General features: G+C 42.1%; 1 protein-coding gene across 18 annotated transcripts in view; it reads left to right on the top strand.

The window, feature by feature from the left end:
• The window catches only part of LOC125446329 (ras/Rap GTPase-activating protein SynGAP-like), a 746,401-nt gene that overhangs the window by 416,081 nt on the left and 305,763 nt on the right, over positions 1-24,557 (top strand). The window contains exon 1 of one of the 18 annotated variants that reach the window (XM_048519823.2): positions 621-768. The exons of the other annotated variants lie outside the window; for them this stretch is intronic. The gene's annotated coding sequence lies outside the window, so the exon portion shown is untranslated. Of the gene's footprint in view, positions 1-620; positions 769-24,557 lie in introns of those variants that run through there. 18 annotated transcript variants of the gene reach the window in all.

Genomic DNA, 24,557 nt, shown 5'->3' with positions numbered 1-24,557 from the left:
ACCAGGGAACCCAGGTTCGATGCCAGCGTCTGCGCGGAGTTTGCACATTCTCCCTGTGTCTGCGTGGGTTTCCTCCGGGTGCTCGGGTTACCTCCCACAGTCCAAAGATGTGCAGGCTAGGTGGATTGGCCGTGCTAAATTGCCCGTAGTGTTCAGGGGTGTGTGGGTTGTAGGGGGATGGGTCTGGGTGGGATGCTCCAAGGGGCGGTATGGACTTGTTGGGCCGAATGGCCTGCTCCCACACTGTAGAGAATCTAATCTAATTTAATTTTGTTGAGGTGATTTTGGTGGACGGTGGTTGTAGGTAGTAAAAGCTGTCCCTTTAAGATGAGCAGTCGCGGAAGCCGGGCCGGGCCCTTTGGTATGTTGACCGAGACTAGGCAAGGCGGGCTGTCAATCAAAGCTGGAGCAGCCTCCAATGGGCCGAACCAGTTGGGTGAGCTCTGTGTCTACTGGTGTAGAGTTAGCTAGGGCGTGGTGATTGACGCCGACCGCGAAGAGGCAGGCTTAACCGGAGAGTTTGCAGCGAAGCAGCAGTGCAGAGCTACAATGTAAGCTGCCAGTTAGCAAAGTGACAGGGAGCATAGGGTGGGTGGGAGGGAGGGGGGGATGAGAGAGAATGGATTAAAAATGCAAGGCCAAATGGAATGATCCTAAAATCTCGTCTCCTGGAATACTGAACGGCTGTGGCATCTTTGCGTTGCGATTGTATGTAGATCGGGATTTGCAAAACAAAAAAAACCTTTTTCAGTCATCCAGCAGTGTGAGGTAAGTGCCTGTGATCACTTGCAAACACATTCACAGCATTTTAACAGCACTCGTTGTTGAGCCTTCTTATGGTATTGTCTGCCTGTTTGAAAACACCTCTCCACCCACCCCCACCCGTTTCGAGCTAACTGTCAGATCGGTCTCTGATATATTTGCAAAGCTAAGAGGACATGGATTTGAGCTTTTGTTCGCATGTATCCGAGGGTAAAGATCTCTCTTCTTTATTACAGTTACCACTCTTCAATTTATTTTTGGAGGGTTTCATTTATGGTTCCTCTCCTTTCTCATCAAGTTGCAGCTGAAGTTGGCAGGGGGTTTGGAAACATTTTGGCTCCAGTGGTACTTTTGTGATTTGCACTGCGATCTCGCGGTTCATAGAGTCATTGCTGAAGCATTTGGCGAACAGATTGCTGTATTATTTCCCTGAACTTACAGTGACTTAGCAAGACCAGTAAGCAACAACACCCCCCCCCCCCCCCCGCCAATACGGTACACATCTTCTTTAATCCTGCTTTTCATATATATTAAGGTGTTGGATAGAGGGCAGCTTGAGCAGTTTAAAAATATTTTGGCAAAACCAACTGTTTGCCAATTGACTCTACATCTAAGAAATTGAATTGATGAATGTCTTGGAGAGTGTCTAATTCATGTATTATCAGTGAAACGAAACCACATATTGCACATACTAGAGATGTAAAATAGAACCAGACCTACTGGACAAACTTAGCAAATCTGGCAGCACCTGGAGAGAGAAATTGAGTTAATGTTTGAGTCCAATATGACTCTGTTTTATTCCTACTAGACTGATGTCCCCCTCACTATCCACTTTGTCTGTCTGTGCTCCTTTTTCTCACTGTTTGCCCCCACCATCTTCTGACCTCCTTCCCTCACTCTTGCCACTGTCCACCTCTCAAGGTGCTTCTCTTTTTCTTTCTCCAGACTGTCATGTCTCCTTGCCTTTTCAGTCTTCCCCCATGCCTTCCTCGATCTCTCCTCCTTGTTCCACTGCTGTTCTTTCCTTGCCCTTCTCCATCACCATGGCTCCTCTCCTTCCAGCTTCCCTGTGCCTACCTGTTCCTCCTTCTGCATCTCCTTCCTCCCTGTACTCCATTTGCCCCTTTCCCATCAATTTTCTGTCCCACTATATCCTCGCTGCTCCACCCCCCCCCCCCCCCACGGTCCTTCTGAGCTCTGTTTGCTACCTTCACGCTCTGTGCTCCTTAAGTCTCTTGGTCCCCATTGTTCCACCCATCTCCATTGCCTTTCTCTGTCCCCTTTCCGCCCTCTTGTCACTTTTTGTCTCCACCCTCTGTGCACCCTTTCCCCATTTATGCCCTGTTCAACCCTTCTGCCCCATCAGTCCATCCTCTCCTTTCTCCCTTCCTCCCCCTGTTCACTCTGGCCTGGTAGCTCTTATTCCTTGGCCTTTTGCCTCTGCTATTCTTTGATTTCTGTGCCGATTTCATTCTCGTTTTACACTCCACTTATCTTCTTCCCCCTTCACGCTCTCCACTTCTTCATGTTCACTTCTTTCTCTCTCTTCCTCTCACCTTGCAACTCCTTTCTTCTTTCTCTCACTCATGTTGGCCTGCATCAATGGCGGAGTTGGATCAAAGGGCCAAACATTCCTATGGTCAATATTTCCATGTTTCTCTTCCCCGTTTCTGTATTTCACCCACTTGCCTCCCATAAACCCCTTTCCTCTCGATCTCCATGACTTATTCCCCATTTTTGCACACTTTTATCCAAGTCTACATTCTGGATTACTTAGCTGACATAGGAAGTTACCTGACGTAAAATCAGAAAACGGTCGAAGGGAGATGCAATTTGGATGGAGTGTTTCAGAGTTTGTGGTGGTGCAAAGTGGTGTTTTTGCTCTGAACTGTGGTTTAACCAAAGATATTTTAATATTTAGAACTGCAAATTACATCAAATCTGAGGGTATCCACTCCACTACCACACTCCTTTCTGCAAGATGTCTGATCTGTAGTAAATGGAAAGCGCGTGTGTGTATGTGTGTGTATGATTCTGCTTAAACTAGGATGACCTCCTGTCCCAGAAACATAAACATCGACTGCCCCTGCTTGCCTTTTGCAGATGAAGATCAGCTGATTTTTACACAGTTGCTAGGAAACAATTTGATTCGTGATTGTAAACCACTTTTATTATTTAAGCTAAGCTCCAACGTTACGTAAATATCTTTCAGTAGAATGTTCAGTTTTGCAGATTTTCTGTCATTCATTCATGGACATCTCTGTCAAGGCCAGCACTTTATTGCCTTTCCAAAATAATCTTACATAGGTGATGGTGGGCCACCCTCTTCAAGACAACAGAGTAGCCTGCTATATTGTTAGAATAGTTCTCAATCAAAACTAAATTGCAGTGAGTCTGGAGTCACCTGAAGCACTCACCAGTTATGCAAAGCAGATTGTTTCTCCTGCAACCTGCAAGGCATGAGTGAACCAAATAGGGATTTTACAAAAATCCGGGGTTTGTGCTCATATTGCTGATGCTAGCTTTATATTGCAAATTTTCTTTTAAATGAATTTAATTTCTCCAGTTGCCACTGTGGGATTTGAATTTATGTCTTCAGATAATTTGCCTGAGTCTTTGAGTTACTAGTCCAAAAGTCCATAACCATAATGCAGAAGAACTTGGCCCAGTCAATGTCCGTTAATAACACATTGGTAAAGTTTCTCCTGGTCTGTATTACGGAGAGAGTGGAAACAGTGAGTTTTCCCTCACTGTGTGTGTGTGTGTTTGTGTCAGTGACCATTATAAACACCACAGATTCCCTGTGGTTCTCACTGTCAGTTTTTTTGTTTATTCACGGGATGATGGTATCACTGGCCAGGCCTGCACTTATTACTCATACCCGGAGGGCAGTTATGAGTCAACTACATTGCAATGGGTCTGGAGTCACATATTGTCCAGAGCAGTAAGGATGGCATTTTCCTTCCCTAAATGACATCAGTGAACCAAATGTGCCCCCCCCCCGCCAACATTTGGCATTGAATCCATGGTCATCATTAGAATCTTAATTCCAGGTATTTATTGAATTCAAGTTCTTTCATCTGCCATGGTGGGATTTGAACCCAGGTACCCAGAACATTACCTGGGCTTCTGGATTAACATTCCAGTGATAATTCTCTGTCTCTCTCTCTCTCTCTCTCTCTGTGTCAGTGACATTATAAACACAGTGGAAAGATTCCCTCTGGTCTCTCTGTAACAGTTAGCTGCTCATTATTCATTTTTGACACAAAACCATGTGAAGATTCTATCCAGCCCCTATTTTAGAATGCTCAGATGACATGACACTTAATAACTTGCTGGTGAATCACTTCCCCAGCAGTGTTCAAACATTAATATGTCACACTCACTGTCAGACTCCTGTTATTGACTGGCAGCATGAGGTCAGTATAATTGGAGGAATGGAGCAGACACTGTTCTTCTCCCACAGGCCAGAAAAGGTAATGATCCTCATGATTTAAGTGCAACAAGGAAGTTAGAGCAGTATAACGTTACTCAATTGGAAACCTGGAGGTCTGCTTTCGAGGGATTAGTTCAAATTCCACCATGGTAGCTGAGAAACATTTAATTTCAATCAATTAACAAATTGATTTCCCGAGCAGAGCTGTCCCTGTACAGCGACAACACTGGCATCCAGTGGCAATATAGAAATTTGCTTCGGTACATCCTGACGACAACAAGTTGGTGAATTCTAATCCAACCAGTGACTGGTGTAACCGTCTATTCTTGATCATCGGCAAAGTAATTGAAGGTAGGAGCAAATTACTGCAGATGCTAGAATCTGTACTGAAAACAACAAATACTGTAGATGACATTGGGTCGGGCAGCATCCATGGAGAGAGAGCATTCCGAATATTCTGATCACTTAATCTGAACTATCAACATCCTTTCTCCCCCAGCACTCTACACTCCACAACCACCCCTCCCCCAAACAAATGCCGTCCCCTCCACATCAGCTCTGATGAAGAATCATCCAAGTCGAAATCATTAGCTAGCTCTCTGTCCATGGATGCTGCCTGACCTGCTGTGATCTAGTGCTATCGTGCAGCACTTATGTAGAGATAAAACACTCACCAAAGCTCAGTTTGACTTCAGCCAGAGACAATCAGCTCCTGACGTCGTTGTAGCTTTGGTCTGAATACAGATTTTAAAAGAAAGAGGGAGGGGAGATAAGATCAAGTACCTTTGACATCAAGGATGTATTTGACTGAGTGCGACATCAAGGACCTTGAACAAAAACCAAAACATGATGAGAATCAATGGAAAACTCACCATTAGATACCAAACACAAAGGAAGACACCTGTGGATGTTGGGTTGCGTGGGGGCGTGGGGTGTCAGTCATTTCAGCTCTGGGATATCATTGTAGGAATTCCTTAGGAGAGTGTCCAAAGCCCAATCATCTTCAGTTGCTTAATAAATGACCTTCTTAAGATCATAAGGTAAGACGTGGAGACATTCACTGATGTTTGTACAACATTTAGCATAGATGCTGAAGTAGTACTAATGTAGCAAGACATGGACAGCATGCAGGCTTGGACTGATAAGTGGTAGTTAATTATCATATCCAAAAAGAGAGAATTTAAGCAACGCATCTTGACATTCAGTGGAATCACTGAATTCCTCCACTCGCAATATCCTTGGGATTTAACATTGACCGGAAACTTCTCAGCCTTTTGGCTAAGATCAAGTGTAAGTCCTGAGTTGTGAGTCATGACAGGATTTCAAGACCATCTCTAAATGGTTAGTAGATGTTGGAGGATCGTCAGTTGAGCTGATCTGTTATTGGTGGATCTTTATGCTGGCTTCGGCCTAATGCCAGTTCAGAGCTCTGACCTCTGGAATCCCTGCACCCCAGGCCAGGATCTCTAGAACACAGTCGGGGAGACTGTAAAGAAGGTTAAAGAAATTATGCCAATCGATCAACGCTTCTTTGTGAAGAAGATTGTCCGAGATCTGAGGAGGGGTCACTGAGCCCAAAACTTTAACTTGATTTTTTTTTCTTCACAGATGCTGCCAGACCTGCTGAGCTTTACCAGCACCTTCTGTTTTTGTTCTAGATTGCTGTGCTGTGGGTTCCAAATAGCAGATATGGTTTGTTGACTGGATAGAGTCAAATTCCAGTATTTGTTTCTTCAACATTGTGCTACTGTTTAGAACTGAACTGCTTTAATCGTTATGTACATACATAAAGACTTTTTTTCTGAATAAAATACATTTTTGAAATAAAAAAGCAGATATTTACTGCCTGCAGGACTTTCCCTGTGGTGGATTGGTAGTGGTAGGTTTGATGTGACCTTCCAGTGAGTGAAGCAATGTGAGTGTCTCTTGAAGGCATTGAAAAGGTGGGACGTGAGGGTGCACTCTCTGTCCTGTCTCCAGCACTATTGTTTGTCCTTCATGCATAGAGGAGCTGGCTGGTTACTATCCCATGTATAACTCCCCACATTCTGCAGCAGATGTCCTGAACTTACTGAGAATATATGTCTAGTTGGACAGAGGCAGCACTGATGAAATGGACCCATTTGAGATCTGGATGAGCAAGTGGCAAGTCAAGGTGACCCTAAATGTGGACGCCTGCAGTAACTTCCTCCAACCACCACTTAGCTTCCCAAGCGGAGGTTACTAGACATACGCAGGACAGCCTAGAGTAAGCCGAATGTATGGGGGTTCAGTGCATGATTCAACGGACTGCAAGTGATCCTCTACAAGAACAGTAAGAAGGAGGGGCACCTGATCAATGACTGTAAAGACTCCAGGAGCTGCGATTTCTGTAGGGAAGCAGGCTTGCCCAAGATGAAAGCCACATCTGTTCAATGGTCAGATGTGGTAACACGAGCCCTAACTGGACAGTAAGGTGTCAGCACATGCATTGACATGAACATCGCCCAGAAGGAAGAAAAGGCTGACAAGGAGAGAAAGAGGCCCTGTAGAGTAAAGAAACAACCAAGTCAACATCCACCCAAGAAGCCAGAATCAAAAGAGTATTAGTCAACGAAGGAGTCAGGGGAATGGACAGAGGTGAAAAATAACTGGAAAAGAAAAGCAAGCGGGACTCCCACTGGCCAACAGCAAAATGGTAGGAGGCAGTTGCATGAAGGTCACACAAGCAATTCCTCTGAAGATGTATGGAAGAATGGGTACAGACAGGAAAAGAGACAAAGCATCATGGGGGAGAAAGAGAGGAATAGCCCCCAGCCCAGAAACTCTGCTCAAGGAATTTTGAGTTTAAAGATACATACAGCCCCTTTGACTTTAGTCAGCATGTTATTTTTATTTCATCTGCTCTATCACTTCTGATTTTGCCACTTTTTTTTTCCCTTGCATTCAGTTTTTGTCTTTCCTATTCCTTTGCCCCTTCCTTTACTTCATACCCCTCTTCCATTCTCTCTAAGATCAACACCTGACCTTGTGCATTCATCCGTCCACTATCCTGTGATGCCTTTTCATCCTTTCTTTCCTTTACCTTCATTCATGATTCCCACTTCTTCTGTTGTTTTTTACTGCCCTGTGACCCTCGTGTCCTGTCTTTTTATTAATCATTGGTTGTTAAAGAAGAACTTGTCCTGCCGAAATATTATTATCCTCACCTTAAGAATCAAATACCCGGCTGGAAGGAATGGGAAGGGCTGGTGGAGTGGAGGTAGCGGCAGATTCTGCTGCCCCGCCCAAAGATTTTTGCTTTTAAACTCAGCATTTGAATCGCACAGGTTAACACCTGTGTGAAAATGAGGACAGACAGGTGTGAGCCGGCAGTTTAACCACGTGGTGTATTCAGACAAGTTTGGGCTCTTCGTCAGATGTTGGATAGTAATAAGTTGCAGGAAGTTTAGCTTTGCCTTTTACTGTGTTTTGTTTATTTTCCCTCCACACCTCTTCGCCTTGGGCACAGAGCATATTTTACAACCTCTCTCCCTGTGAGATCAGCAAGGACCTTGAATTGAACTGAAGATTGGATATTTCCTGGTCTGTGTGGTGCAGAAAGACTATTGGGTGAGAGACTTCACAGAGTGACTCTGTAGAGGGTATGTAAGGTTAAGAAAATAGTTTGTCTGCTCAGGGCAGTCTTATTTGTGTGTGAGAAGTATACAATTTTTGAATTCTGTCTTGTAAAGTATGTCACCTGTCCTGGGAGCTGTACTCTGTACCTTATCAATCCACACCTAACCTGGGAGTGTTTGATGGGACGGTGTACAGGGAGCTTTTCTCTGTATCTAAACCTGTACTGTACCTGCCCTGGCAGTGACTTATGGGACAGATGGAGACAGCTTTACTTTTTAGTTTGAGTAGAAGCAGTAGTCTGTATCTGACCCCATGCTATACCTATCCTGAGAGTGCTTGACGGGGAAAGTGTCAAGGAAGCCTTAATTTCAGTCGAAAAAAACTAGAGGGAACTTTACACTTTACGTGATCTTTGCTGTCTCTGTCCTGGGAGTGTTTGATGGGGTCAGTGGCAGGAGTGCTTTACTTCACTTCTGAAGAAGGGTCACCAGACCCTAAATGTTAACTCTGTTTTTTCCTTCAGAGATGCTGCTGGACCAGCTGACCTTTTCCAGCGACTTTGTTTTCGTTCATGTTTTACTTTCAGTTTACTTTTAATACAAAAGTGTGGAGGGAGCTTTTATTTTAGAAAGCAGAGAGATCTTTACTTTCAGTTTAAAAGAGCAGAAGGGACTTTAATGTGTAGCTAATTGGTGCTGTTTGCCCTAGGAGTTGTTTGATGGGACTTTGAAGTGTGAGCTTTACTCTTTATCTAATTTCATGCTGTACCTAAAGTGGGAGTGTTCAATATGGAGAAGGCAGTTCAGGATTTAATAAAACTGTTGGTGCTGAAACTCAGATGTCAAACTGTGTTTAACCGCCATCTTGCAGCAGTGTTTTATGACAAACAAAAGAATTTGGCATTTATAGCTTCTTGTTCCTCTGTCTCTGAGCAAGTTACAAATTTTGTTGCTTTCTGACCCAGAGTCTATAAAGAAGGTGCAGGTGAAGAAGATTAATTTGTAAAGGAGACAGGTTTTATTATATCATTGTGCCTTTTGATGTGTGATTTTGGGTCAGAACTGTAAATTATACCTTTATGGAACTCAACAGCTGTGTTGAGAACTGAACTTGAATTGTACAGTGCATAAGTGTTGTTGCTAAACCTGTTCCAGCTTTCAGCTTAGTGCTTCATCACTAGGCCAATTCCAGGTTACTGCTGCCCTCTATAAATCTGTTATAGTCTGAATGATGTGGAAACATACTGCCTGATAATTGACTGTTGCTACCTCTCTCACATTGATCTCTTGCTGACTGCATACTTAACTTTCCATCTGGTGCCCTCTTTCATTCTGACTCCCCTTGCCAGTTACCACCTTGCATCTGGCAGGATTTCTAATGGTATCAAGTAGACTTCCAGTGACCTGTGTGATTGCGGTTAAAAGGCCCTCAGGTTGGGCATCTGTCGCATGTGCTAGAAATGGTGAAGACGGCAAAAGTTCAGCTTTGAGAGAATCATGGCTGCTTGATCTCTGACCTATATTTTCAGATAGACCATGCAAGCTCGTATAATGGTACAACCTAATTCTGTATCTTTGAACCAGCAATTTTGGACCAGGATTTGAAATGGCTGGTAGGGTCTGGTTCCTGCCTGTTAATGCCCAGCAAGATTTGGTGCTGTTTTGGCAGTGAAAGCTTTGGGTGCTGGGTATCAGTGGCTGAGTTGGCTGCTGGGCGGGGCTCAAAATTCATGGGGCCAGCAGATGAATTCACCTCTGAAATTGCCAAATCTTTTGGAAGAAGTCAGTCATGAGGTTGGAGAATCATTCTGTGATTGGAGGTGCAGCCAGCATTTAGGAAAGTAAATTATGGGACAATTAAAATAGGAGACAGATCTGCCTTTTAGCCAGAGGGCAGGATTTTTGCGGTGGTCTGTACCTTTTGCTGGAGGCCAGGGCTTTTTCTGGGAGCTATAGGCCATGCCTTAGGCAGAGACCAAAGGTGTCTGCCATGGAGGAGGTACAAGAGGGTTGAGAATGGAGCAGGGGAAAAAGGAAGCATCGAAAGGAATAAAAACAGAAAGTGCTATCAAAACTAACAAGTCTAGCAGCATTTGTGTGGAGAGAAAAACAAAGTTCACATTTCAAGTCCACTATGGCTCCAAAGAAGAGTGACTGGTCTTGAAATGTTAAATCTGTTTCTCCCTCGCAGAAGCTACCAGGCTAGCTAAGTTTATGCAAATTGTTCTGTGTTTATTTCAGATCATTGCTTTTATTTAAGCTTCGGGGGAGGTTGGAGTAGAGCAGGAGACTGCAAGAGGGGTGGATGAGGAGGGGGCTGCAACAGAGAGGCAAGTATCAGCAGGAGGCTTCAAGGAGGTCATTGCAAGAGAAATCAGGGGCTGTGAGAGTCTAAAAGGTGAATAAGGAAGGTGGAAGAGGGTGGTGGAGGAGGAATGGGAGGTTATTGGGTAGAAGGAGCTCTCTCAGGAGTGATAGAGAGGTAGAGGAGAGAGAGTGGCTGCAAAGAAGAAAAGAACTTGAATTTGACAGATAAATACTCAACCGACTGGGAAATGGAAAACCTTAAAATCATTGTGTAAATGAGCTTCTTGAAAATGGACGTGAAATCCCTACTTTAAAGCCATTGAACTTCAGGGACAAACAGATGGGTAAAATATAGTGGCTGCTGTCAATTGTTAAGTTCAAACCTGAGATTGAGACCATGGATGTAGCATAAAGGCCATAACCACCTCAGTAAAATGCATATACAGCGGACGCATGGCATCACAAGTCTTTGGATGGTTGCTTGTGTCTAGAAGTGCAAGTCAGTTATTTTGAGAAAATTTCTGTTGTTAACTTGTGCAAGTTGTCTTGTGCTAATTTAGACACTGGTATTAAGGAATTTAATGCTTTTCTTGTACATTATTGCTTTGATATTCACTGAGGATTTGGATTCATTCTTATAATTATTGTTGTGAGTCCAGATCCTTATGTAAGCATAAATGCAGAAGTATTGTGGCTACATGACTGCATCACCCAGTAAAAGAATGAGGATGAAAAAGGATCAAAAGGTGCTTGAAAATCTGATAATCAAAAAGTAGAGTCAAAGAAGTTTTAAAATGAACTTGAAAAAATTAAGTATTTTGCGCCCTGGTGCTGATGTTGGCATCTGCAGTGTTGAGTGTTTATTGCCAGCTGGTGGCCTTGGCTGCTAGCTGTCATGGTCAAGCAGAATTTGGTGATAACTGTTGGTATCTGGCCTTGTGAAGTGATTGGTATTGTTGTCTGGCAGTGATGGGCATTGAAGGCTAAGAGCGGTTGCCAAAGAGCGTCAGGAGTTAAAATCTTGTAGTGCCAGGTGCTGGGAGTTGGTGTCTGGTAGTTTTGTGTGGTGGGCATTAGTGTCTGGCAAAATCGGGTGTTGGCTGGTAGTGTCCATTAGTGAATGTTGAAGGTTTGCATTGCTGGGTAGTTAGTGTTGAAGGCTGGCAGAGTAGAATGCTGGGTGTTGGTGTGAGGCAGAATATGACGTTAGGTGGCACTTTAGCGTTCTGAACATAGGTTCTGAATGCTAGCAGTGTCATGTGGTGGCTGTTGGGTGTTAGAGGCTGGCATTGACAAGTTTTGGGTGTTGAAATGTGACATTGTCAGGTTTTTGGTGCTGAAGGCAGCTGTATCAGGTGATCGATGTTGAAATATAACAGTGTCAGGTTTTGTACATTGAAGGCTGGCAGTGTCAAGTGTTGCATGTTGAATGCTAGCAGTATCAAGGGGCGTGCACAGGTTGAGGCCTTGACTGTAGTTTTGACTTATCAACAAGGACACCTACAGTCCTTTATACATTTGCACTTTCTAACCTCTTATCTAAAAAAGAATCCCTGCATATGGTCTATTCTCCTGTTAAAATGAATCATTTCACATTTTTCCACATTATATTTCCATATTACATCTGCAGTGTTCTTGCCCATTCACTAAACCTGTCAAATTTCTTAAATTGCTTTACATCTTTCTCAGCACAAACATTCCCACTTAGCTTTGCATTATACGTAAATTTTGAATTATATTTGTCCCTTGTTACAAATATTGTGATCAACTCAGCCCAAGTAATTATTCTTGCTGTGCCTAACTAGTCACAGCCAGCAAATGCAAAAATGAACATTTATTCCTACTGTAGCTATTGTCAATTATCGACTATTGTCAATCACAATCGGCCAGTTAGCCTGACCTCAGTGGTTGGTAAGATTTGGGCCCTGTATATAAGGATGGATATGCTGGGCCCGGAAGAAGCTAACAAGGGTGATTGAGGGAGTGAAAGGCTTGTACATGAAGAATATTTTGAGGAATCTGGGTCTATACTCTATGGAGTTCAGGAGAATGAGGGGGCATCTCATGGAAACTTAGAGAGTATTGAGAGGCATGGACAGAGTGATCGTAGAGAAGATGTTTTCACTAGTTGGAGAGGCTAGGACTCAAGGGAACAGCTTCAGAGTGACGATAACCGACGTGAGGAGAAATTTGTTCAATCATAGCATGGTGAATCTGTGAAACCCACTGCCGCAAAAGACTGTGGACGCTAAGTCATTAAGTTTCTTTTAAGACCAAGATACCTCCTTGATTAGTATGGGGATCAAAGATTATGGTATGAAGGCAGGTGAATTGTGTTGAATGGTGCAGCAGACTTGATGGGCTGAATGCCTAATTCTTCTCCTGTATGTTACGGTCTTAATCCATACCAGTGCATTACCTCGTATCCCATATGTTTCCATATTTCTAATCAGGCTTTGATGGGGTCTGCTGAAAATGCACATATACTACACCCAACTCAATTTTGTCCAACAATTTTGTCAAACACAATTTGTCATTTGCAAATTTATACTAACCGTGCCTTTGGTTGTCTATTAATAACTCCAATCAATACTTGCTGTTTCTAAGTTTGAACCAATCCGATTCCATACACCGCGTTTACAGTCTGAGATCCTCCCTTACTAATGCACTGATCACATCCTTTATTACAATTGCAACTCCGGGTGCTTTTTCTTCTTCACTGTCCTTCCTAAATGGTGAGTGTCCAGGAATATTCAGTTCCTAGTCCTGGTCACCATGTAGTCACATTTCTGTAATGACAATTAGATCGCACTCATGTATCTCTATTTGTGCCTTTGTATCATCTACCTTGGTGTATATGCGTTTGTTTGTCCTATCTTCTAATCTCATACAATTGAATACCTATAGTGTGGAAGCAGGCCAGTCAGCCCATCTAGTTCACACCAACCCTCTGCACAGCATCCATCCCCAGACCCAGCCTTCTACCTCTATCTCTATTTCCCATAGCCAATCTACCTCTAAATCCCAGGATACTATGGCAATTTAGAATGGCCAATCCACCCAAACTGCATTTTTTTTGGACTGTGGGAGAAACCAGAGCATTGGGGAGAAACCCACGCAGACACTGGGAAGAATGTGCAGACTCCATCCAGACAGCTGCCTGAGGGTGGAATTGAACCTGGGTCCCTGGTGCTGTGAGGCAGCAGTGCTAACAATATGCCACCCCCAGATGGGAAGGAACGGAGTGTCAAGGACTGGTCGGGAGACAGTGAGTCTCCTCAGCATCCTTTTGACTTCCATTTACTAGCCTTACTTTCATCCAATTTGGGTCATCCCTCAAGTTCACATCCTCATGACAAGCTTGTTTAAACCCACCCCAACACCACCCTATGAATTTAAAAAAAAATGCTGTGACAGGATGCTGTGACTAGGCCAGTATTCATTGTCCATCATTAACTGACCAGAGGGCAGTTGAAAGGGAACCATGTTACTGTGGATCTGGAATCATATGTAGTCTCAAGGCCAGATATGGACGGCAGTTTCCTTCTCTAAAGTACTTTAGTGAACCAGATCGTTCTTTTCCTGACAATCGGCAATGATTCATGGTCATCATTAGACTTTTAATTCGAGATTTTTGTTGAATTCAGATTCAGTTTCGCGCAGAACCATTACCAGTAGCTGCTGTCTCAGAAAATGGCAAAATTGTTGTTGCATTGAACCTAGAAGCATGTAAGGGAACAAAAAGTGATGAATTGTTCCTTGAGCTTGTGCTGAGCCTTTGATGTAATTTTAGAACCTAAGAGCTTAAAGGTTTGAGTAGAAGTAGGATGCAGAATTAGCATAATGGACAACTGGAAGATTGGTCACTGGTCATTGTTGCGGTCTGAAAGGAGTTGTTTAGCAGAACAGTCATGTTAACTGTATTTGGTCTCCCCATTGCACACACTTTATAGCAGCATGCAAAGGGTAAGTGCAGAGTTGACATCCTTCCAGGTATCAGAATATCAGACATGTTAATAAAGTGAAAAGAATCTTGGGGTTGATTAAGAGCATGTTTGGGACTACATTGAACTATAAAGTCATAGCGATAGAGCATGGAATCAAACCCTTCGGTTCAAGTAGTCCATGCCATCTGCCTGCATTTGGCCTGTACCCTATCAAACATTTCCTATTCATGTCTTTACCCAAATGTCTTTTAATCATTGTTAACTGTACTCGCGTGCACCACTTCCTCTGGCAGTTTACTCCACACACTAACCACTTTGTGTAAAACAGTTGCCCCTCATGTCCTTTTTCAAATCCTTCTCCTCTTACCTCAAAAGTATCCCCCCCGAATATTGAACTGCTCCACCCCTGAGGGAAAAGATCCTTGCTATTTACGTTATCTGTGCTGCTCATGAATTTATAAACCTCTATAAGGTTGTACCTCGACCTCCTACAATCCACTGAAAGAAGTCCCAGCCTGTTTTTATTACTCCAACCCTTCATTCCTGGCAACATCCTGGTAAATCTTTTCTGAGCTCCCTCCAGTTTAATAATATCCTTCCTGTAACAGGGTGAGAAAAACTGGACACAGGACTCCAAAAGAGACCTCACAAACATCCTGTACAACCCCAACATGACATTCCCACGTCTTGTACCCGGAGGTCCAAACAATGAAGGCAAGCACGCTAAGTGCCTTCTTAACCACCCTGTTTACCTGTAAGACAAATTCCAAAGAATTATGTACCTGAACCCCTAGGTCTGACTGTTCTACAATGCTACCTGGGACCTGACCATTAATTGTATAAATCCTGCCCTTGTTTGTTTTACCGAAGTGCAAAACCTTACATTTATCCAAATTAAACTCCATCTGTCACTCCTCAACCTATTGACTGAATTGATTAAGGTCTTTTTGTAATTTTAGGTAGCCTTCTTCACTGTCGCTATCTCACCAAGTTTGGTGTCATCCTCAAACTTACTTACTTTGCCTCCTAAGTTGTCATCCAAATCATTTATATAAATGAGAAACAAGAGTGTACCCAGTATGGATCCCTCTGGACAACCATTGGATAGATAGGATATATGGAATCTTTCTCAATGGATGACTGAAGGAAAGCTAAATGGTGTTTTACAGATGATTTATGTCTTGATTCCAACATGATACGGGATTTTTCACTATTTTGATTCCTGATTGTAGGGAAGCAGAACAGACAGTAGCAAATCAATACTGGATTATGCACTGGTTGTCCCCGTGTCGTTCTGGTCCCAACACTGAGTGTCTCAGTGCTGCATTAGATTCTATGAATTTGCATCTGTGGCAGCTGAGAATATATCAGGGGTAACACTCTCTACAGAAGATGCAAAAGGCGAACGGACAGTGACAAGGGAACTAAAGACTGTAGTGGTGATTGGGATGGATGTTTTTCAATGTGGGCTCAGGAGAACCCACTCTCACTTTTATTGTCCTAATTCAGGCCCATAATTTCTCTTGCTTATTGTAGTGCTTCTCTAAGTATGGTCTATGTCAGCACTCACTGTTAGCATTTAAGGGTGTTTCAGCATGCCTTCTGCCCTGGTTCACAATGATACCTTTAACATAAATATAGTGAATGATTGAATGTCCAGAAGAGTTTATTAACTTCTAATGTGTGTTCAGCCTAGCTTGATAGAGTGGCTTTGAATTTCTTGTTTTGCCTTTTATTCACTCTGAAAATAGTTGAAAATGATGGTCCTTTTGGCAAGAAACTTTGATATCAGCCAAGTAGAATGTCACAGTTGAAACCTCGTGACGTAGTGTACTGTTCCTGAATCCCTTGAAAACAACCCATCAATGTAAACAGTTGTAGTTGTTTACGCTGAAGCCATTTCAATCAACCAAGATTTCCTACTTAACAGTTTGTGGATCCTTTGGGAAAATAGAGATTGTTCACCATTATCTTTCTACACTATACGGTTAATAGATCATCTAAAAAACTGTGTTACTGTACCCATGAAATGCAGAAGACTCGCCATACCTCCCTCCCACGACTCTGGAAAGTCATTCTGTTTATATGCAGGAACATCTGTTGCTTCCACAATTTGAGTGAGTTTGATTGTTAACACTTAACTCCCCAAGATGCTCAAGATCTCAGTTCTTCAGAAAAGGCAACATTGGTGGGAATGGGTCAACCAGTTTGCAGAGGCTATTTCAGAGACAGCAGGTTCCTTTGAGATTCTGAGGAGACTAGATTTGTATTCTGTAGAGTTTGAACATGAGAAAAGATCTCATTGAAACTTACAAACATAGGTATTTTCCATGGCTGATGAGTTGAGAATCAGGGTTATAGGAAGAGATACTCACTTAAGACTAAAGTGAGGAAAATTTCTTCATTCAGAAGGTAGTAAATTTTTCAATTTCTGTACCCAAGAAGGCCTGGAATCTCAGCTACTGAGCATGTTCAAGAAAAATTCATGGCTACTAACGATAAACAGGAATATGGAAAAATAGCATTGAGGTAGATGAAGACCGATGATGTGTTTGGCCCATAAAGCAATTCACCATTCAAATTGTCTACTTTTTCTCTACTTTCCTATGTTTCATTAAGAAGCTTAACATATATTTTTGCTGCTGTATAATGTAGTCTTTGATTTTGATCCTCATAAGTGTAGGAATTCCAGCTGGAAGTGCACATGCAAACCTCCTGCCTGCTCATTTTAAAGCCTCAGTAAGTCTCATCACGCCTGAGAAGCAGGTGCTATGTGAGCTCAGAGAATGTGACTATTCTCTGGTAAGGCCAAATACAATACTGCAGTTACAACACAGAAAAAAATCCCATCAAGTCTGCGCTACTGCTTGCAGGTGCAGTTTAGTTAGTCTCACTTCTGAGCCCACTTCTTTCCATGACCCTGCAAATTTTCTCTTTAGGAGTTCATCCTCTTTGAAGCTAGAATTGGATCTGCCTCCAACCCTCTCAGATAATAAAACCCGCATCCTAACTATTCATTACATAATTAAGTTTTTTTTTCATGTAGCCTTAACTTATCTTAAATCATTGGTCCATGATGCTTTTGCCAGTTGGTGATATATGACTTTTGTTACTAATAACGGTATAAAACTTGAAGATAAAGAAAACTGTGTGTTGTGCTTAATTGACACAATACACGGAATTGTAATTCAGCTAATTACCTACAGGTAGAAAATTCACTTCTGAATTAGAAAAATGGGTTTTTCAACCTTGATAGAAAGCAACTAAGGTGGTCTGACAGAGCTACCTATACAAGATACTTAATAATACTGAAAATGACATGCTGAATATAACATGATAAATGGAATGAGAGGAGACTTGGATATAAACTATAAATATCAGGGCTGAGTAGTTGGACTGAATGGCCTGTTACTATACTATAAATTCGAGGCAAAGGGTGCATTCTAAGCACAAGATCAAATTAACACTGAATTATGAGCAAGGTTGCTCAATTAGGTTTGTATTTCCTTGAGAATCAAAATGAAGAGTGTGAGATGATTAACAAGATTGTGCCTGCGAACAGCACTGTGCCACCGATTTGTTGCTGGGTCCGTTGCTTTTTGCTGTTTAAATAAATGATCTGGATTTGAAAACAGTAGGTACAGTTAGTAAGTTTGCAGATGACACCAAAATTGGAGGTGTAGTGGACAGCCAGGAAGGTTACCTCAGAGTACATTGGGACCTTGATCAAATGGGCTGAGTAATGGCAGAACAAGTTTAATTTAGATAGATGTGAGGTTCTGCATTTTGGAAAGGCACATCAGGGCAGGACTTATACATTTAATGGTAAGGTGCTGGGGAGTGTTGCTGAGCAAAGAGACCTTGGAGTGCGGTACATAGTTCTTTGAAAGTAGAGTCACAGGTCGACGGGATAGTCAAGAAGGTGTTTGGTATGCTTGCCTTTATTGTCAGTGTGTTCAGTGTAGGAGTTGGGAGGTCATGTTGAGGCTGTACAGGGTATTGGTTAGGCCAGTATTGGAGTTCTGTGATCATTTCTGGCCTTCCTGCAATGGGAAGGATGCTGTGAAACTTGAAAGGGTTCAGAAAAGATTTACAAGGATGTTGCCAGGGTTGGAGGGATTGACCTATAGGGAGAGGCTTATTAGGCTAGGCCATTTTCCCTAGAACTTTGGAGGCTGAGGGGTGACCTTATAGAAGTTCATAGAATCATGAGGGTCATAGATAGGGTGAATAACCATGGTCTTTTACCCAGTGGAGTCCAAAGCTAGAAGGCATAGGTATAAGGTGAGGGGGTCTAAGGAGCAAGATGTTCAGAGGGTGGTACATGCATAGAGTGAGCTGCCAGAGGAAGTGGTGGGGACTGGTACAATTGCAACAATTATAAGACATCTGGATGGGTATATGAATAGGAAGGGTTGAGAGGTATCTGGGCCACATGCTGGAAAATGGGACTAGATTAATTTAGGTTATACCTGGTCGACATGGACAAATTGGACCGACGGGTCCGTTTCCAAGCTGGACAGCTCTATGATTATTACTCTATGAGAATAGCTAGGATATAGAGAGAGAAAACTATTTCCTCTGGTTGGTGGAGTCCAGAACAAGAAAACATAACCTTTAGTTGAGAACTTGCTTAGCTGTCTCAGGAAGCATTCCATCGCAGAAAGGACACTGGAAATCTAGAATCCAAACTCTCAAAATGCTGTTGGGGGTCAGAAGGTCAGTAGAAAATATCAGAACTGAGGTCACTGTTTTTCTTCTGGCCAGTGGTGGCACTACTAGCACTGCCACTGGACTAGTAACCTAAGGCCCAGGCCGATGCATGGAGGTATGGGTTCAAATCCCATCTGGTGGGATTTAAATGCAGTTTAAAAATCTGAAATATTAAGGGTAAAACCTATTTTTTTTTGTGTTTAAAAAAAAATCTGGCTTCCTCATGTCCATTAGGGAAGAAAACCTGCTGTCTCCAGAACCACAACAATGTGGTTAATTCCTAATTGGCCTTTGAAATCACTAACCCCTTGTGTCATGGCAGTTAGGAGTGGGCAACAAATACTAAACTTGTCAAAGATGCAAAAATATAGGTTTTTGAATAAAGTTGGGATTTTGTAGTTGCAATACAAGTCAGCCATGTTTTAATTGAAATGGCAGGACAAGCTTTGAGGAGCTTAATAACCTTTGAAAGGAAAACAAAGGAACTGGGGAACTTTATGGGATAACAGCAGGATGTCAGCTAATGCATCACATCTGTTCTGGAGAAGGCCGGAGCTTACACTGTTGCCCGACTCTCCCCTGAAGCCTGGTACATTCTTTTTGCTTCACCCACATTTCCTTGGAAAGAGACAGCAATTTTTTCCTCAACTATTTCCCCCATCAAAATGTATTCTGTTTTCTAACAACCCTCTGTAGAAGGGAGTTATTCTTAATCACTGTTCACTCTAATGCTTGATGGTTGGCTCTGTGTGGTCAGCTTGTGCGCTACACCTTCCTTTTAAGACTAATGTGTGGCTGTGCATGTGCTTGTCTGAAAGAGAGCGATGTTTGTTCTTAGTGCTGATATTTATGGCTGAAAATTCTTAAACAGTCCCACCTTCATATATTTGGCTTCTGCCATGACTGTCCTAAGTTTAACTATGTCCTTCAGCACATAGACCTTTACCTTGAAATATGCCAGTCTGCACAACTTTTTTTGTCTACTTTGTACATGCTAAAGGTTTTGAGCAGGCTAAAGAGCATCTTTCACTCAGTTGATCTTCCAGTGGTAGTTGATGTTTATTTCACTGGTTGTCCCTGGAACAGCCCATAAACCGCATAGTCCTGTGTCATGGACTTCTCAAAATGAACCTCAAACAAAGTCTTGCACCTTTTTCCAGATCTGCTCTATAAAGGCACACTTGAAAGAAGGTAAATGACAGTCTCTTTTCCCACTGCACCTGCCTTGGATCACAGCATGAAGAGTGGGTGTCAATCCAGCTGTGCTGCAAGTTTCCCTAGATAAAGTCCATACATTGCTAGTTATTCATGCTTTTTCTCTTTTTTTATATTTTCTAAGAGCACACTCATAATACGTCACATTGTTTGACACAGATTCAATTGAAAGATTCATAAAGGATTTGCCTTGTTATCTGCAAGAGAAAATTTTCAGGGTTAGAGGGAGATAAAGGGAAAAAGATGCAAAGTGAATTGTTTGGAGAGCTTGTGCAGGCATGATGAGCTCAATTGTCTTTTCCTATGCGGTAACATTCAAGTGATTCTGAGAGTATGGTCAATCCAGCTGAACCTTTCTGCTTGTGATTTTAAGAAGACTGTTCATTCTTGTGTACTGTACGGTCCTCCAGCATAACTACACAGGATACAGCAATCCAAAATGTTTCTATTCTTCCTTAAACAACACCGGGTAGATGCCATTTAAGGCCTCGTGACTCATTTCGCTTTTGAGCTCTGCTGTTATTTTCAGAACCAGTTCTGCAGTTGTCTCTCTGTCAATTGTTCCATAATTCTTCTGCACACTGACATATTCATTGCCATTATTTGCACAGACTGACGCAATATATCAACTGATCCTTAATGCCTTACAATTAGTGCTTCTCCTTCACTCATGAGTGGACCTACCCTCTCTTTAAATAATCTTTCCTTTTTCTTTTTATATCCTGATGTAAGCTGATGATATATTCTTTTTATATTTTCTGCTGTAAAATCTTCCCTTTCATCTATTTTTAATCTCTCATTTCACCTCCCCCATGCTTTCTGTCTTCCATAAACATTTTCTTACTGTTTTTAGCCTCTAACTTTATCACATGCCTCCTTTTTCTTATGTTTCAATTTAGATTTAATATCTCTATTTATAATAGACCACCCTTTCCTACAAATATAAATACATTTTTACTCTCTCTTCTACCCATTTCTTTGGAATATAGGACCAGGAGTAGGACTTTAACCCCAAAACCTGATCTCAACATTCATTCAGATTACAGTTGATCTGTACTTTGATTCCCTCGTTACACTTTGTTTCGTAATCTGCCCAATAGTCTCAAGATGAAAGGATTTCCATTTCATCCTGACTGAGGAGAGGTTTCTTCATTGTGAAAGTTGTGAATCTTTGAAATTCTGTACCAGGGCTGTGTACGTTCAATCACTGAGGTTGCTAGACTTTTGACCACTAAGAGAATCCGAGGATATGGATATAAGTTGGGAAAGTGGAATTGAGGCAGCTGTAATATTGAATGGTGAAGCAGATTTAACAGGACACAGAGCCTACTCTTGCTGCTTACGTTCTAACGCAAGTTATAATTTAAGATTTCCCACAACCAAAACATATTGTTCTCTAACTTGCCTGTCCCTAAGGAACTCTGCCCACTTTACTGGTGCAGAAGCTACTGTCTTTGATTCTGCATTATTTAGATACTTTCCAGTTAACCTGTTTAGAGTTATTATTACAAACCTCTGAAGCAGATGGGGCTTGAACCCAGAACTCCTAGTTCAGAGGTGGGTGAGCGGTGGTTATGTTGGTATAGCTGTGCTTGGGAATCACAAGCTTCCAAGTTCAAATCTAGGGCTTGACCTCAAGAATCAAGACTGGTGAGCTAGGATGAAGGGAGTGATACACATGTCTACCTACTTGGGCAAATATAAGAAATCCCATGGTACTATTTTGAAGGAAAGCAAAATAAAATACCTGATTATTAGGTTATAGTAAAGCCTCATTAGAGGGAGACATAACTGGTGGTAGTTTAACCTGAGGGTCTCCACACCTCCGGCAAAGTTGAAAAGGGCCCTTCATTACGACCTCAACTGGTACTGGAACTGAACCAGCATTGTCTCAGAGATAATGGGAACTGCAGATGCTGGAGAACCCAGGATAACAAAGTGTGGAGCTGGATGAACACAGCATCTTAGGAGCACAAAAGCTGACGTTTTGGGCCTAGGCCCCTCATCAGAAAAAAAAAGCATTGTCACATTTTGCTGTCCAGCTAACTGAGCTCCTGTTTTTAATCAATCTGTTCAGAGATGTGTGACACTCCTCTGGAGCAGGTAGAGCTTGAACTCAAGCCTTCTGACTCAGATACAGATACTGCCACTGCACCAGAACAACCTTATGCTGCCCACTGAGCTAACCAACCCTCATCTAATTATTATCACCTCATTGGTTGTGTGCAATTTGGCTGCTGCATTTTGTACCTTACAAAAATGACAACTTTTTTTCTTGAAAAGTACCTCCATGTCTGTAAGGGACATTGAGATATCTGGTAGGTGTAAAAATGCTACGTAAATGTAAGTCTTTCTTTCTTTACTGTTGCTCTGAAATTGAGCCTAGCCATGCTATAATTTATATTTTCCCTATGTAACACCAATTATTTACCTCCACTTCATTCCCCAAACACTTCTTTCCTTCTTCCATTAGTAACACACTGATCTAAGAAGCAGCCTTGAATAAAGAAATAAATATTTTGATTTCTGTTGTTCCTATTATAACCTCAGGACATCCGAAAGCACTTTACAGGCAATTCGGTACTTCTTAAGGTCGAGTTATTGTTATAATGGATGAATCCCTATACCTAGTTTACATACATCAAACTCCCACAGAGAACAAATGTGATAATGAGAGGATGATCTGTTTTAATGATGTTGATTTGAGGGATAAACATTGATTAGGACACTTTGATGAACTCCACTGTTCTTTATCAAAATAGCACCATTTTAGAGAACAAGTAGGTTCTCAGTTTAACATGTTATTCCAAAACGCAACAGCTCTATGGACAGAACAGTGCAGCATCTTATCACACAGCATGGAAGTGATAAACTGTTAACAGCTTTCCCTTACTTTCTCCTGATGTCACAGATAATTTATGCCTTCTGCCTAGTGGTGTTAGGCTGGGCATGCGAAGCTTTGAAGGCTACTAGCTTAGTACCTCACCAGACACTCCCTGTATTGGCTTGGACCGAGGCAGGATTCTTCTGGGATGTGAGATTTAAATGTAGGAAACTGGTTTGCCCTGAAAATGCCAAATATTCTGGCAAGAGATGATATGTAACACCTGCAGAATTTCAGGATCATTTTTTTCTATTCTCTTGTTGTGAACAATGAAATATAGTATGCCTACGAATGTGTCCATGTGGAACATCATTGCGAGTGTGTTTTTACCTGTCTGGGATTGGCCTGTCGTCTCTCAGAATTAAAAGTTAAAATCTCCCTGAAATTGCTACAAATAAACCCTGGGGAAAGTATCACAGGGAAGCATTGTACAAGGCAATTGTTCTCAAGGAATTGATGACAATGTTACAATCTGATGATGCCACATCATTGGGTGAAGATCCACATGTTCCTAAGTGGAGCAGATGTGCTGTGCACAGCTCCCAATTATCCTACGTAATTATGCCAGGCAAGTGAATATAAATTATAATGATTGCTGTTATGCAATAAGCCACCTCGTATGTAAAACAAGTACGTCTTCTGTTTAGACTCTTCAGTGGTCCACCCTTCTGAGGAAGGTTCACCAGACTCTCCACGTTAACTCTTTTTGCTTCTCAGATGCTGCCAGACCTGCTGAGCTTTTCCAGCAACTTGTTTGTATTCACGATTCACAGCATCTTCAGTACTTTCGGTTTTTATTTAATGGTCCATCCTCGACTACAGATAATACAACAGGCCCCTGGATTCACCACAGAGAGCAGCGAACTACTCAAACAAGAATATGGCAGGTAGTTACTCCTACAGAAATTCATTTTAGATGTTAGAAAAATATTGGCAATGGAGGAAGGATACAGGCTCTTTGTCTGGGCAAAACGATTGATTCCTACCAGAACTATCAATACTACAGACAAATTTAATTCTGACCTGGTATTTTCATTAAAGCAGTATACAATTTGAATTACTGCACGCCGGCCAGAAACATGGTCCTAGTGAACGTTTTTAGGGCTTCCCTTTTTGCTTTGTTTCTGTTTTATTCTCCCTGTGTGTCTCTCTCAGTATCCATATGTCTCTCTTTCTTCATATATGCATGTCACACTTTCTCCCAGTGTATCTCTTTCTTTTCCTTGCATTTATGTTCCAATCTCCTTATATTGCTGTTAGTTCGTATCTCTCAACATCACTAACCCACCCAACCCACCGTATTTCTCTCTCTTTCGCGTTGTCTATCTCTTTTCTGACTGTTAGTCTTGGCTCTTCCTGTGTATGTCTCTTTCTCATTTTGTCCCTTTCTCTTTCTCCCTATGTGACCTTCCTTTTATTCCCTTCATGTCCCTTTTTCCCATTGTGTGTTTCACTCAGCCTAGTTTTCTGTCGCTCAGTCTTTCTCGCTATGACTGCCTGTGTTGTCCTCCTCTCCCTGTCTGACTCTGTGTCACTTTCTCCCCCTATCATCAATCTGTATATCTGTCTTTGCTTCTTCCCTTGTCCACCTTGCAGCCTTAGCAGCTCACATTTATTTTCTTGAGTTACAACAGAGCACTATCACTGAAAGAATGGGTTTTTTAAATAAATAAACCACACCATGAAATTTTAAT

The sequence above is a fragment of the Stegostoma tigrinum genome, chromosome 34, assembly GCF_030684315.1.
Source record: "Stegostoma tigrinum isolate sSteTig4 chromosome 34, sSteTig4.hap1, whole genome shotgun sequence".
Classification (NCBI taxonomy): Eukaryota; Metazoa; Chordata; class Chondrichthyes; order Orectolobiformes; family Stegostomatidae; genus Stegostoma; species Stegostoma tigrinum.
The sequence above is the reverse complement of the archived record's forward strand: the minus strand, read 5'-3'. Positions and strand labels throughout refer to the sequence as shown.